Source organism: Argiope bruennichi, chromosome 4, assembly GCF_947563725.1.
Source record: "Argiope bruennichi chromosome 4, qqArgBrue1.1, whole genome shotgun sequence".
Taxonomy (NCBI): domain Eukaryota; kingdom Metazoa; phylum Arthropoda; class Arachnida; order Araneae; family Araneidae; genus Argiope; species Argiope bruennichi.
Window position 1 is genome coordinate 118,057,145 of NC_079154.1, and position 15,877 is coordinate 118,073,021.

Here is a 15,877-nt window from a genome sequence, read left to right on the forward strand (position 1 = left end):
CAAAAATAATGATAGTGTGAGCTGAGTTGTTTTCTGAGTAAATCAGAGCTAACAGCTGGAACACAATACAATTTTTTCATCAGCAAAAAGTCTTCAAAATGAATGGAAAGTAGCTTTATATTAAATTTAGCAGAATTTAAAGTAACGCTATAATACATTTATTTAAATTTTCATTTTAACCCTTTTATTTAATAAAATGAAAAAATATGAATTTAATAAAATCTGCTAAAAAAACAAATTACTGGATGAGCAAATTAAAAAATGTTCATCCCAAAGTAAAAGAGGAAAGAGAAAATTCCTATTACAAATTAATGTAATGTCAAATAAACAATTTTTTAATCTATATTTTACTAGTAAAAGGGTTTTGAAAGATTTGATGGAACTACAAAAGTATTTTGAATTTTATCATCATAATAAGAATACTCTTACAAATTGTGTACAAATCCAAAAAAAAAAAACATTAACATTTTAATTAATATGAAATGAAATTTTTTAAGTCGTAAGATAATGTTAAAATCATTATTATGATTGTAGAAGATAGGCACATCCTATGGCATAGTGGCAGAAGAAAGGATGCGAATAGTGCAGCGCTGTTATGCAATTGTGGTGAATAACATATCCAGTTAACGACTAACGCATCCGATACCGCTTCATTGGTGACCTCGGACGATGAACCTTCAACCTTCGTACAGCTGTTGTGGCGCCATCTACCCGCAACCAAAGTCGTCAGACTCACTTGACGCAGCAACCCAAAAGCCGTCAGATTCACTTGGCGCATTAGCACACACGGTCGCCATAACGCTTGGCGCTACTCAAACTGGGTACAGGCCAATTAAGACAACAGCTACTAAAAACTTAATAAATCACCACTTAAAAGTCATATCGTTCTCTCACCTTCGACTCACTGGAGGGAGAGTACTATGGTGAATAGCATATAATCCAGTTAAAGACTAACGCATCCGATACCGCTTCATAATGTTGCATTTTTTTCATCAGTCGTTGGCCCGACAAATAAATACTGGTAGTAGTGAATGTAATATTTGTTTCGGGAATTCTGCACATAACAACTTTGGAAACATTTTCAATACAAGAGATTTTTTTAATGTTTCACAGCCAGATGGAAAAAATTAGTTTCATTTTTGGCCATTCAATAATATGAAACCTTATAAGAAAATCTGATATGGAAACAGTTTCAGTTCCGGAGGTTTTTTTCCATTTATTAAGAACTAAATAGTGGGCCCTTTTTGTCATGTTATGAAAAAAGTATAATAAGAGTCGAGTACTTAATTAAAAAAAAAAAACTGCTCATTTTGTTTATGAAATCACACTCTTTCTTGGTAAAGATGAATCTGTAGCTAATGGGAGTTTTAATTTAACAACTATTTCAGTATTGTATACCCTTAAAGATATCCATGAAGCACTTTAACATATGAATTGTTTCTTCAAATCAAGAAATAGTGAATTAAACTGAAGATCCTGATTTCAAAACATTGGATTAAATAAAAACATTTTATTTATTTATTTATTTAAAAGTTACATGCTTAAAATATAAGATTGGACATGATTTTTCTTTTTTTATTGTTGTACTCAAAATATGTAATATAATACTTACAGGTCTGCTGCTGAAACTGGAAGAAACAACGGCTTTTCGGATCAGTACAGGAAAAATACCCAGAACCAAAGTTTGATTTCTTCGTTTCATTTTTGAATTATGTTCGGATATGCAAATCGATATAATACAGGAAAATGTCCTTCGGAAGCGGAGATAACCAAAACGTGAGGATTCGTCGAAATTTCGAGGTAGAATATCTTTGCGATGACAGTTCTTTCCATTTGTATAAGAAATATACAGAGTGAAAATTCAAGGTGATCGCATTCTGATATTAACTATCGTGTGTACAGTAAATATGTTTGCATGAATAAATTGTTTCTGCAATTTTGTGTTTACATTTCTCCATAAATTTGATTTCAACGACTCGAAGAAAGGCCACATATTATTAGGGAAAGATGAGATGCAAGACAGTTTAACGTACTGGAATTCTTTCAGAGAAATGACTAAAAAATAAAGCTTGAGTGCAAAAGATAGGCGTAAATTAATAGATGAATATTGGATTTAGGAATAGAAGTTCTCATTATGAGGACTGACTCATTTTTAATAACAAACCAGTTTATACTCACATTTTAACGAATTTTTACCCCTTTGTACTCGAGAGGTCACTCATGGTCCTCATTCAGGATGATGCATCATTTTGACATTGCATTACTCTTATCTTCTCTTTTGGATTCTAGATGGCGATACCTGATTAGGCCATCCCATATGTCATCCCATAGTGCATTGCGATTGTAATTGGAATGAGATGTGATGCTGAACTGTGAAGCCGCGCGCGTGAATGTCTTGTCTTTGTGTTTGTGCTTGTTTTGTGTGTGAATGTGATTATTAAAAAAATGTTCCTAAAAACATTCGTCCTCTTGCTTCCTGCATGGATCATAATAATCTACATACCACCACAATATATATTTATTTTTCGGAACAATAAACAAGCCCTTGTATTGAGCTAATAATTTCGTACCCAATTACTTTTCTGAGTGCAAAGGGTAAATCAACATGCTGAAAGTTTATTTTAACTGTCTGAAAATATGATTTATTTTTTATTCTAAATATGATAAAAAAAAGACTAAAATAATAATTCTGAAAGTGTAAACCGCAAATTTTAATGATTTTCTTACTTATAAGTAAGAGCATTTAAATATTATGACAAATTTTAAGGAAATACTAAACTTCAAGTAAATGTAAGATTATTTACAAAACCTATCAAATGGAATGTATTATAACAAGTGAATAAGGTATTATCCTTTAATCATTTTAATAATTCATTGTGCATACATATCGTAATCTTAACACCTAATCTATCTATATCTATATCTATACTTATAATAAAGCTCAATGTGTGTGTGTGTGTTGGCGCTCTACAGGCCAGACCGTTTGACCTACAGCGACCAAATTTGCTACATGTATACCTTGGAGGTCGGGAATGTGCACCTGGGGTTCCTTTTTTCGAATTTTTAATTAGAATTTTAATTATTAATTAAAAACTAACTTTCCCGCCAAAAAAATCTTCCATTTTCCCCACCGCCAACTTTTCAGCCAAAAAAATCTTCCATTTTCTCCACCGCCAAATGACTAAGGATTCCGTTTTATTTTCTCCCAACAGTAATGAGGCTAGGGTTAATATTTTTTGGCGGATTATTTCAAACGATTCTGTTTATTTTCTTAATGTTTGATGCATTTAAAATTAAACATTTTTAATTAATCCATGTTTCAGATTCATTCTGAAGTACTTTTGAATTAAAATAACACAGAATAAAGGAAATTAAAAATGTAAAACCTGCATAGCGTTACCCCAACTGGCGTAGAAAAATTCACGCATTTGTGTTAACGTAACTGGCGAAGAAAATTCACGCATGCGCACTGTGTTCTGACTGTTGCCATGACAACCGTTATGAACGAACGATTTAAATTATTTTTAGGTTAGTTGCATGCTTTTGTAAGTAAATTGTATTTATGTTAGTTATATATTTTTTGTATATGCTTATAGTTTTAAGTACATCGTTTTTAAGTAGTTTTTTAAACCTGTTTTCAATGATTTAAATTATTTTTAGGTTAGTTGCATGCTTTTTTTAATTAAATTGTATTTATGTTAGTTATATATATTTTTTGTATATGCTTATAGTTTTAAGTACATCGTTTTTTAAGTAGTTTTTTTAAACCTGTTTCAGACCGATTATTTTAAACGATTCATTTTATTTTCTTAGTGTTTGATGCATTTAAAATGAAACATTGTTAATGAATCGATCTGTTCATGATGAATCTGAGAAAATTTTGTTGACAAATTCTTGAGATATTACATAAATTAAGAAAGATATTCTTTAGTGCCCATAAAGTTTAAACGCTCAGTGACTCTATTATCAGTAATAATATTATTAAAAAAATGCTTTGTTTCAGTAAAAAAATATTATTATATTAATTGCAGATTAATCATTTACACTTTAATTTAAAGCATACATTCTACGAGGGGTTACAGAAAATGAGAGAGATACATATCACGTTATGACTAAAGGCCTTTATAATATTATGAGTGAATTATATGACTATCAAAATTTGAAGTTTTAAAATATTTTGCTGAAGAATCTATTAAAGTTGGAATTGCATAAAATATTTAATTATTAAAATTTTAACGAACATTAAGATTGGCGAACCGGCTGGTCGCCAAAGGCGGCTAGTACTTATAATAAAGCTCAATGTGTGTGTGTGTGTGTTGGCGCTCTACAGGCCAGGTCATTTGACATACAGCTATCAAATTTTGTACATGTATACCTTAGAGGTCGGGAATGTGCACCTGGGGTCCCTTTTTTGAAATTTTAATTAGAATTTTAATTATTAATTAAAAACTAACTTTCCCGCCAAAACATTCTTCCATTTTCCCCACCGCCAAATTTTCCGCCAAAATAATCTTCCATTTTCCCCACCGCCAAATGAGTAAGGCTTAATTTTTTTTCTCTTTTTTTTTCTTTTAATTTTCTTAGTGTTTGATGCATTTAAAATTAAACATTGTTAATAAATCGATCTGTTCATGATGAATCTGAGAAAATTTTGTTGACAAATTCTTGAGATATTACATAAATTAAGAAAGATATTCTTTAGTGCCCATAAAGTTTAAACGCTCAGTGACTCTATTATCAGTAATCATATTATTAAAAAAAATGCTTTGTTTCAGTAAAAAATATTATTATATTAATTGCAGATTAATCCTTTACATTTTAATTTAAAGCATAAATTCTACGAGGGTTAACAGAAAATGAGAGAGATACATATCACGTTATGACTGAAGACCTTTATAATATTATGAATGAATTATATGACTATCAAAATTTGAAGTTTTAAAATATTTTGCTGAAGAATCTATTAAAGTTGGAATTGCATAAAATATTTATTTATTAAAATTTTAACGAACATTAAGATTGGCGGACCGGCTGGTCGCCAAAGGCGGCTAGTAATTCATAAAATTGTATTTCTTACAAGTTTATATATTTCACAACTTGGACATAAACATTCTTTAGTCGGACGGTTTATGACCCCCCCTCCCTCCCTCATTTCAGAGATCTCGAACTGTTAGATATTAGGAATACATAATGGTAGAACGCAAATAATTTTAAGAAATTCGAAAATTAGTTAAAAAATTTCCGTTGAAATTTCAATTTTTGTCAGAAATAGAAGTATCCCAATCAACTGAAAGTAGTTTTGGTGTTTTCTCTCTTAAGAGTGGCCGAAATGAAAATTTTCCCCCCTGAAAACTATCACTTTTATATCTTATTTTCGTGCATAATTCTTTGAAGAAAGAAAAGTCAAGTTCATCAGAGAGAACGAAATCCATAAATTCTACTTTGAAAGAAACACACGTCTCCTCAAGAAGCTGAAAAAACGTTTTTAAAATTTATTTGAATCGCTTCAAGCTTGTAAGGATGGAATTCTGAAATGGAATTATGTTCTATTTTTCACTCGCTTTCCGACATTATGGGGAAGAATAGCAGTACTTGGTGATCGAAATAAATTTCAGGTTGTCGAAATTATACTCGCTTATTATACTTCTAATAATTAAAAAAGAAACTCAATTCACTGAAATTATTTTTCACATTTAAATCTAGTTCCAGAATACATGTTTGCTTGTAGGAATAATTTATTTCAAAATAATAGTGTTTTAGAGAGTCATAATTTTGTATGGTCATGGTATACTAACGATTTAGATGGTCTTTACAGATTGGGATGGGAGGCAAAGAAATATATATGAATAGATTATGCTTATCAGTTTCTTATTTCTTAAATATTGTTCAAAGTTTAAAAAAAATAAAGCATATCGGAACCATACCAAACAATAAGTAACCAAATGGAGCATTAGGTTACTTTAAAGAAGACTTAAATTAATTGAAATTGTCTTGCTTTATTAAAACATTTTCACTTGAATAATATTCTCTTGCCAATTCTCTAAACTAGCCTTCGACTTGTGGTGAATAGCATATAAGCCAGTTAACAACTACGCTATACGAGCATATGCTTTTGTATACTGGTTATGTTATTGGACTGCGAACCACAAGGTACAGGTTCTATCCTAGCGCATCACAATCCGCTAAATTGGTGACCTCGGTGACCTAAATTGGTGATGAACTTTCAACCTTCGTACAGCTGTTGTGGCGCCATCTACCCACAGCAAACCAAAGTCATCAGACTCACTTGATGCAGCAACCCAAAGTCGTCACACTCACGTGACGCAGCATCAGCAACCACTCACCCACACACACGCTCGCTATAACGCTTGGCGCTACTCAACTGGGTACAGGTCCATTAGACAACAGCTAAATACATCACCACTCAATAGCTATATCGTTCGTCTCACCTCCGACTCACGGGAGGGAAAGTCTGTGGTGAATAGCATATCAGCCAGTTAACAACTACGTTACACAAGCATATGCTTTTGTATACTGGTTATGTTACTGGACTGCGTTGACAAGATCCCAGGTTCTTTCCTCGCACATTACAATCCGCTAAAGACTATTTTATAAGCTCTTTGGCTGTGACATGTATCAGTCAGTAAGAGATGCTGATTGAATTGAATTCTTTTGAATTGAAAAGAAATTTTAAAAGCTAACTCCTCCTCGATGCTCAAGATTTTCGTTAACTTCCCTTGATTTGGCAGCTAGGCATCGTGAAATGAGCTGTTGCTTCACCAGAAAAATGAGCCAAGCTGCTCAATTCTTCAACGAAGAACATCATGAAAAATATGCTTTTTGTATTGTGCACACAATTAAGTACAAAACATTCGCTAACTCAAATTTCTTAATTTCTCTGAAACATTGCAGATCCTTTAAAGCCTTGAAACCAATTACACATTGTAAAATCTTTTATTGTATCATAGTTCTCTTTTCTAGGAGACGACATGATGTTTTTCTAATATATTTACGTGTTGGTCATTCTTAATTAACTACATATTACATATTTTAAACAACAGTCACTGACTTGTGACAGTTATGTCAATAATTTGGCATTCATTAGTAAAATAATGTTTCTCTTGATTTATTGCACCTTAAAACACTGATTCAATTGTTTGAGGTCTTACTGTTTTAATTGGACAGAAATACATTTATAAAGCTTTTATTAATGATAATGTGGTGACAATATTTTTATATTAAGCGCATTTTTCAGTTTCAATAATTACAAACGTTACTAAGTTTAAAATTTTAAAGTAATTTTTTTAGGATGTAACTAAGTTTCTCAGTTGGTTTAGGGACTCATCCAAAGACTGGTACTTGCGCCAAGATAATATCCTCAAGACTTATCGCTTAAAACAATCAAACTCTTAATGATTTTAGCTATTAAAACAGTCTTAAATTAGAGTTTTTGAAACAACTGGAAAAATAGAACAGACATTTATTTACTCAAACATTCATTTATAACATTTATAATTGAAACATAAATATGGTAATGCACTTTCAAGTTTCAAGCAAACGATATTTATTTTTTAAGATTCTTGCATCAGGCAAAGGTAAAATATATCACCGACGACTAATGAAATAGAATAGAAAATAAAATGCAGGTATGCTGAAATTACGCAATTTTAGTCAATTAATTTTAATGTGAAGCATATGGTGCTGGCTTCGGAATAGATTTTGTATCTGTCAATGCGCAAAAAAATGTTGCTGTAAGTAATTAGAAACCATATGAACTCAGTAATCGTTGGCAGTTATAATGCACGGACAAAATACAAGTTTGAAACCAAAAAACAAAAACCTGAACTTTATTAATTAGCCGCCTTTGGCGACCAGCTGGTTGCTCAAGAAATGAAAGTAAGCCTTCTTGTATTTCTTTTCAAATATGAAAACGAAAGCGAAACTGTTTGCACTATTGAAAAAGCAAATATTAAAATACCTGACTTATCTTTTCCTAGATTTAGTGGAAAATTTCAAAAATTTTAGCTGTTCAAATCTCAGTTTATGAATGTTATTGGAAACAACCCATCACTGGATGAGACTCAAAAATTCATATAACTGAAAAGTTCTTTAAGAAACGAAGCACCGTTAATTCAAAGTGATCAAGATACTTTTGATTCTTTGTTGAATGCTTTAGAAAATAGATATCAAAATAAACGAGCGTTAGTTGATATACACATATCCGAAATACTTTCGATTAATAAATTACATAATGAAAATCCTAATCAAATTAGGTCATTAATCGATGCTGTTAGAAATCATATTCGATCTTTAAAAAATCTAAAATTTGAATCTAATCCTTTATCTGATGCTATAATATTGCATATGTTAAATAATAAAATTGATAAGGAATCTCAAAGATTATTCCAATTAAGTCTGACAACGACCAAAGTTCCTAGTTTAGAAAAACACCTTTCATTTTTGGAATTAAGATGCATACAGCTAGAATCTGTTATTAAACCTCGGCAAAAAAATAACCCAACAAAATGTAAAATAGCTTCCGCTTCCAGCGGGAATAATAATTGTTCTAAGCTTAAATCTCTTTTATCCAAAAACAATCAAAATAAAAAATGCGCATGCAATGAATGTAATTTTTATCATCCTTTATATAAATGTGATAAATTTAAAACTCTTTCAATTCCTGAAAGGACGGAAATTGTTAAATTAAACCATGTATGTGATCACCGTCTTTCAATAAATCATTCCAATAATTGCCCCAGTTCTTTTTTCTATATAAACTGCAAAAACAAAAATATTAACGCAATGCATAATATCGTACTATGCGAAGACAAATATATTACTAATCAAAAAATAAATTCTCCTGTAGCGAGCGAAGCATCTGAGTCATCAGTGACCTTGGTTTCCAAAAGCGATACTATTAGCAAAGGATTGCTTAACACTGCTATGATTTTTATTCATGGTCCAAAGGGGAAATAAAGCTTTGTTGCGTTTTTAATTCGGCTTCAGAAAATAATTATTTAACGTTGAAGGCAGCAGATAAGTTAGGATTAAATAAAATATAAACCAACTCCACCGTACAAGTCTAAATAATTCTCTTTCACGAGTTAATCCTTTTGCAAAGGCAGCTGTTTCGAACTCTGGAGGATACATTTCACTTGACTGATGTTGACTTTTCCCTCACTCCAGAGATAATAAAAATGCATCCTTCAAAAAAAAAATAAATATTTCGGAACTTAAATTCCTCCAGGTTGTATTCTTGCGGATAAAGATTTTTATCAACCTTCAGAGATTTCTTGCTTGTTAGGAAGTGAACACTTTTTTGATATTTTTGGTCCAAACCAAATAAAATTGCTTAACTGTAACTTCAAATTAGTAAAATCTAAATTTGGATTTATTGTCGCAGGATTGTATCATGATGAATCTTGCTATTCAAATCATTGGTTCCTTTCAAAGGGTTTAAGAAACTTAGATTACACCCTACGCTCTTTTTGGGAAACAGAAAATATTTCCGAAGCGCCAACTAAATTTAACGATGAATTTTCATACTGTGAAGATCATATTGAAAGAACGAACATTAGGAAACCTTGTGGTAGATATTCTGTTTCGTTACCATTCAAACAAAATATCGAAGAAAATGTAAATTTAGAACCATTGCGTCTAAACGCCTTGATCAACTCTGGAGACATCTAGACCGTGATAACGAATTAAAAGTTCTTTACACAGAATTTATTGAAGAATATCTTTCTTTAGATCATATGGAAGAAGTTTTCAAATTTGATGAAATAAAATCTGATGATGGATTCTTTCATCCACACCACGGTGTACTTAGATCTGGCAATCGAGTTCGTCCCTTAAGAATAGTTTTCAATGGCTCACAAAAAACTAATCTAAATATTTTTCTTAATGATGTTCTGTGTAAAGGAGGTACTATTCAAGAAGACTTATTTTCTATAATGCTTAATGCTCGAAAGCATCGTTATTTCTTTAGCTGTGACATATGCCACATGTTTAGACAAATTGAAATAAATCCCCAACAGAGACAGTTTCAAAAAATCCTTTGGAAAAAGGGTCCAAATGAACCAGTTCAAATTTATAAATTGAAATCACTTATGGAACAACACCCGCATGTAACTGTCTACGCAAGCTCTAAAGCAACTTGCAATGGATGAGAAAGACAACTTTCCCATTTCAGCTAATGTTGTTCTGCAAGATGTTTACTTGGATGATATCTTAACTGGATGCTCCAGTATCCAAGAATCCTAAAACCAGCGTAAAGGAATACGGAATAAAATTAGAGTTGTGAATATTAAACTTCCCAATAGAAAAATAATTAAAATAAAAATCAAGAGATGTTTGTATTTTACCTACTGTATAAAAAAATGTGCCAATTATTAATTATCATTCTTGTATTACATATATATTAGTGTGTTTGCATTCAATTATTAATTTTTTTGCTTATATTTCATTTGATTTAACATGTATTATTGTATTTATGTTTTCAAATTTATATTCATTTATCTGTTGAAATTAATATTTCAACGGGGGCCGGGATGTTCATACCACCTGCTACTTCCTGTTTCAATGTATGGTGTCGCCCCCTATATCCTATTAAAAAATACTTCACTTTACCAGTCCTACTCATACAGAGTAGACGTACTTTTACTTTGCTTGTAATTGTTTATCCTTTATTATGAGTGTTAAAAATAATAAATTTATTTTTTATAATTAATATGGATTAAGTCCATTATTCTCTAATTGTTCACTATCGACGAATTTATTACTTCCTGGCATACCGCCAGAATTAGGCCTACCACCATAACGAGTACCAAATCACCTATCTTGACATTGGTTTTAATTATTTGCCATTTCGTGCGATTTCTGTAAATGGCTGAAATAGGTGATATGCCAACGTTTCCAAATAAGTTGGACAATTTTCGTTACTCTTTGTCACAATTTTAACTATTAGTGTTTATAGTCGTAATAACTGGTTCAATTATTGCATTGATAGGCCTGCTTATTAAAAAATGTGCCGGGGTCAAGACCTTTAAGTTATTTATATCTGAGGACAATGGTGATAATGGTCTGGAATTTAAGATTCCTTCTATTTGATTTGTAACTGTCAAAAATTCTTCCTAAGTTAACCTAGCTTTATCTACTACACGTTTCAGATGGTACTTAAAGGACTTTATTCCTGTCTCCAAAATTGGGCGAGCGGGGTAAAATGAATTTCCATTCAACTCGCTGTGAGATTAAATACTCAGCAAGAATTTTATTTTGATCAATTACAATCTCAAGTAATCTATAATTTCCCTATTAGTTCTAATAAAAGTCTGAGCATTATCAGAATAAATTTTGGATGATTTGCCTCTCCTTGCAAAAAATGTTTTTAGTGCAGCAATAAAAGCTTCACTCGTTAAGTCACTCACAATCTAGATGAATTGCTTTGGTTACAAAGCATATAAAAATACACACATAAACTTTATTTAAAATACCTTTCCTCTGATTGTGATATTTTATGAAGAATGGTCCACAAAAATTAACTCCACTCACATTGAGTGGATAGTTAGGTGTTACTCGAACTCTCGGCAAATCTCCCATTATCTGAACTAACGTAACAGGTTTAGCCTTAACACACACAATACATGAATGGACTATTTTTTTACACAAATTACGGCCACTTATAATCCAATATTTGTGACGTATGAGATATAACAATAACTGTGGTTAAGCATGCAAATTTTTTAGATGATGTTCTACAATTAAATAAGACAGTCTATGATTTTTAGATAAAAGAATTGGAAATTTACTATCAAAATCTAAATCACTATGGGTAAGTCTTCCACCAATTCTCAAAATGCCATTTTCATCCAAAAAGGGAAATAAATTTTTTACCTGACTGTCAATATTGACAAAACCTGATACCTTGAGAGACTTAATTTCCTTGTGAAAGTCTTCCTCTTGAACAATTTTAAGGAGCTTCATTTCAGATTCTTTTAATTCAATAGCTTTTAAGATTCCTAATTCTTAGGAAAATTAGCTCTACAATTATTCAAGAACCTGTAAATATAACTTAATATCCAAATTAAACGAAAATAATTATTACTTAAAACAATGTAATAAACAAAATTGATCACCTTAGAATTAAGATAAACAGAGTTATTAAATTTAGAACGTTCTAGTTCATGTTGTTTATAAAATAGCATGAAAGCAATTTGAGAAAGAAGCCAAATTTCAATTTCTGCATCACATGTGTAATGTCTCATACCCCCCCCCCCATTCTTCTAGTTTTCCAATTGATAGAAGCAATGCATTTTTTAAATCTATTTTATTCAATTTCAACTAATTGAATGAATATATATATATAATATAATACAATACAATATAAACATTTAAAAACAAATTTCCTTAATTAGTAAGCTTTTTTATCTTTGATTCGTCAATATTTGACCCACAATAATTAATGTCAAATTCTTTTAGTTTAAAAGTACATTTAGAAATATTTAAACCATTTTCGATCAATATCGATGTTTCAGTATTCATTTCAAGCAAAATACTTAGTGATATAATCCACCAATACTGCATTGATATCCCTCTTAATAAGATCTCAGTTAACAGCTTTTCCCAATGCTTTCACTTAAGAAAATACCTTTACAATTGTTTTAGCCTATAATAGCTCAATCTTTAAAAAACACAATCACATATAAATCAAACACAAAATATTGCTTTATTTTCAACGCTCACAGTTGGTTAACTAAAAGGTTATATCATTTGGCCACTTAATGGCGCTACAAAATGAGTTGGTGGAGCGTTATGCTGACTTATTGGCGCCAACAACAGTCTTAAGAAAAGGCAGCTATTGAAATATTTTCAAATCAAAAATTGTTTATTGTGATGAAAAAATTTTATCAATTTGATTTTTTTTCTAATTTCAAAAATAAAGGAGTTATAAGGAAATAATTTTCGCTTTTCCCTTTTCCACACACACCTTTGATCTATACCACCATCTATAAATTCGGGCGAGTTCTATTTTTCCTTTACTATAATATTCGCCCTTTCAAACTGAATCAAATTTATCACAGTAATTGCATTCGCAAAATAACCTGCAGCGTGTTTCTGGGAAGGAATCAGAAAATTCTCTGAATATTCAGTTAAATATATTTATTACCTGATCATTTTTACTACACTATTTATAGTCTGTCCTCTCCTGACTAAACTATCAAGGTTTTGAAAACCCTTTATATGATATTTATGATTGTGAACTTATTTTGGCACAAGCATATTAGTTTCATAGTATTTTAATAAGTTATTTATCATGTTATATTTATTATAAGTTAATTGCTTTACATTTACCCCTTAACTATTATAGCACTATACATGCTAAATTAAATATTACTTTATTATAAATTTAATGCAATCACGTATTCTGATATGAAGGTCGCTTCCTAAATTACATTAAAGAATAAGCAATTAGATGGTGAAGGAAAAGATAGCGGGTGCTAGCAATCGGCGTCAGCCTTCGGGGCACGGATGTTCCATGCATGTTAATTCCAAATTGAAATGAAATCAGGTTGTCATTTCTGGTATGAAGGCAACAAAGTGGTATCAAACTCTTATCAATTAATAAGTGAAGCATTTCAAATACCTATTATATTCCGCATTACTAGTTTAGTTGAAGGGATAGCCAAAATTCAGTACGAAGAGTCTAGAAGAGAACTAGATCAATAAATTAAATTTAAGACCACAGAGAAGGAGAAACAGAGGTGTCACTCTCATAGACGCTAATTGTAACTTTTTTAACAATGCGCTTCGCATAGACAGTAGCGCCATCAAATTCCCGCAATTAAACTAACCGGACTACATCATCACGGTAAGAGAGGATGTCTGTCACCATGACAACGATGTAAAAAGTTTTTGCAATTACTATCGGTACTTTTTTCTACATTTTAATCATATTTCGCTAATTATGAAATTTAAGAGCAAAAGAATTTTTTTATGCATTGTTAATTTAAAATACTATTTAGTCGTCAATACAAAGACACTTTCAGCTTTTTTAACAGATTGGAGTAGGTTTTGTTATTTAGATATATGATATTTAGATATATTTGTTATTAGATTATTAGGAGTAGATTTTGTTTTTGTTATTAGATTTAGATTTTAGATATCGACGGACAGATATCTTAAGCTAGTTTTGCACCTTATTCATCTTGTGAATAATCCATTCCATGACTGTTATCAAAAAAAATTCCAATCCAGCATCCTTCCCTCACTATTTCGAGCTTCACTTTTTGTAGAGAACTAATCATTTAAAGCATGGGGAAATTTCATTTAAAAAGTATTAAGTTTATTTTAAATAAAATCATATTCATTTTTTATATAAGAACAGAAAATAATTGCCCCTTTCGTAGAGTATGAATATTTTAAAATAGAAGCATATAGTTTTAAAGAATTATGAAGTATTTTTATAATTTATTCTTTTCTCAAAAAAAATTGTTCAAATATAATTTTTAACAAATAAACTCCAGGAAATTATTTTTTAGGGAGATAAATTAAACTTTGTTCTATCTGTTCAGAATATATTGAAGTACTAAAATCATTTTTTCTAATTTCTCATGCATTTTTTAAAGAAATAAAAATTTATGGAATGTAATTATGGTAAAGAAAATTCAGTTGTAAAGTTAATTATATTAACCATAGGGAAAAACATGTTATTTAGCTTTTTCACCAAGATTTTATAATAAATGTCACACTTAAAATACTATAAAAAAATTTATTGAGCACACACAATAAAATATTACAAATAAGGAACATTCCAAAAACAAGTCACAAATATTTCGCTTTTTTTTTATAATTAAAATTGGGTTTCAAAACATTGTTCATCATTTTTGCTATCATCATCCTAACAAAAGAAGAAATAAAAAAATACTTGCACTTTCTATACACTTTGTATCAAAAAAGTACATAACTATTTTGTACAAAACACCAGCAAATTTTCTACTTATGCATTCTTTTTTTATAAAATAAGTGGATGTTCGCCATAAAAAATTCATGTAATTATACAAAATATTGAAATACATCATTTACTGGCCAGTTTTTACCCAGATTTAACATAATCATATTATTTCAAATGTAAAAAAAATGTGTGATTATCTAAGATTTTTATCTTTATCTGCTTATAATTTTTTACATGACAAACAATGATCAGATGACAAATATTTTATAACAAAATAACCAGAAGCATAACATAACAAATTTTCTTCAACACTATTTATGGTTGTTAAGCTTAAGGTATTCACATCTTCTGGAACACTTTCTTTTGAACATTCTACAGAATTAATAACTTCAAATAACTTTTTTATTAAATGTACTGAAATCTATAAGCGAATTTGCATCATCATCTTGGCAATTTTTAACACTCGAGTATCTGAAAAAGTTTGTTATAATAACTTTTTGAATAGTATGCCTAAATTCGTATGTATTTGGGTTCTCCCTAAATCTCCTCTGCGCTTTATGAAATGCAAATGTATTTTCTGCCATGTCTTGGCTAAATAGATTAATTAGTATGAAATTACTATTTTTCAAATTCAAAGGAATGCATTTATGGTTAAAATCCGCCCATTTTTACATGGAACAACAATTTTTCTTTTACTTGAGGACATTTCCCATGTTTTAATCCAGGATTTAGTTTCTTTCCAAATCTGTATGTTGTATATACCTTTTGTGACTGCACATAGTTCCTTTTTTTAAATGTTTCAAAGTCTTAGAATTTACAGTGTCAAACAGTACATCCGTTTTCTTTATGAAACATGCTGTATCAATTGCATTACTTTCAATTTTCTGGACGGCGGCATATAGACAACGCAACTGTATGACTTAGTAC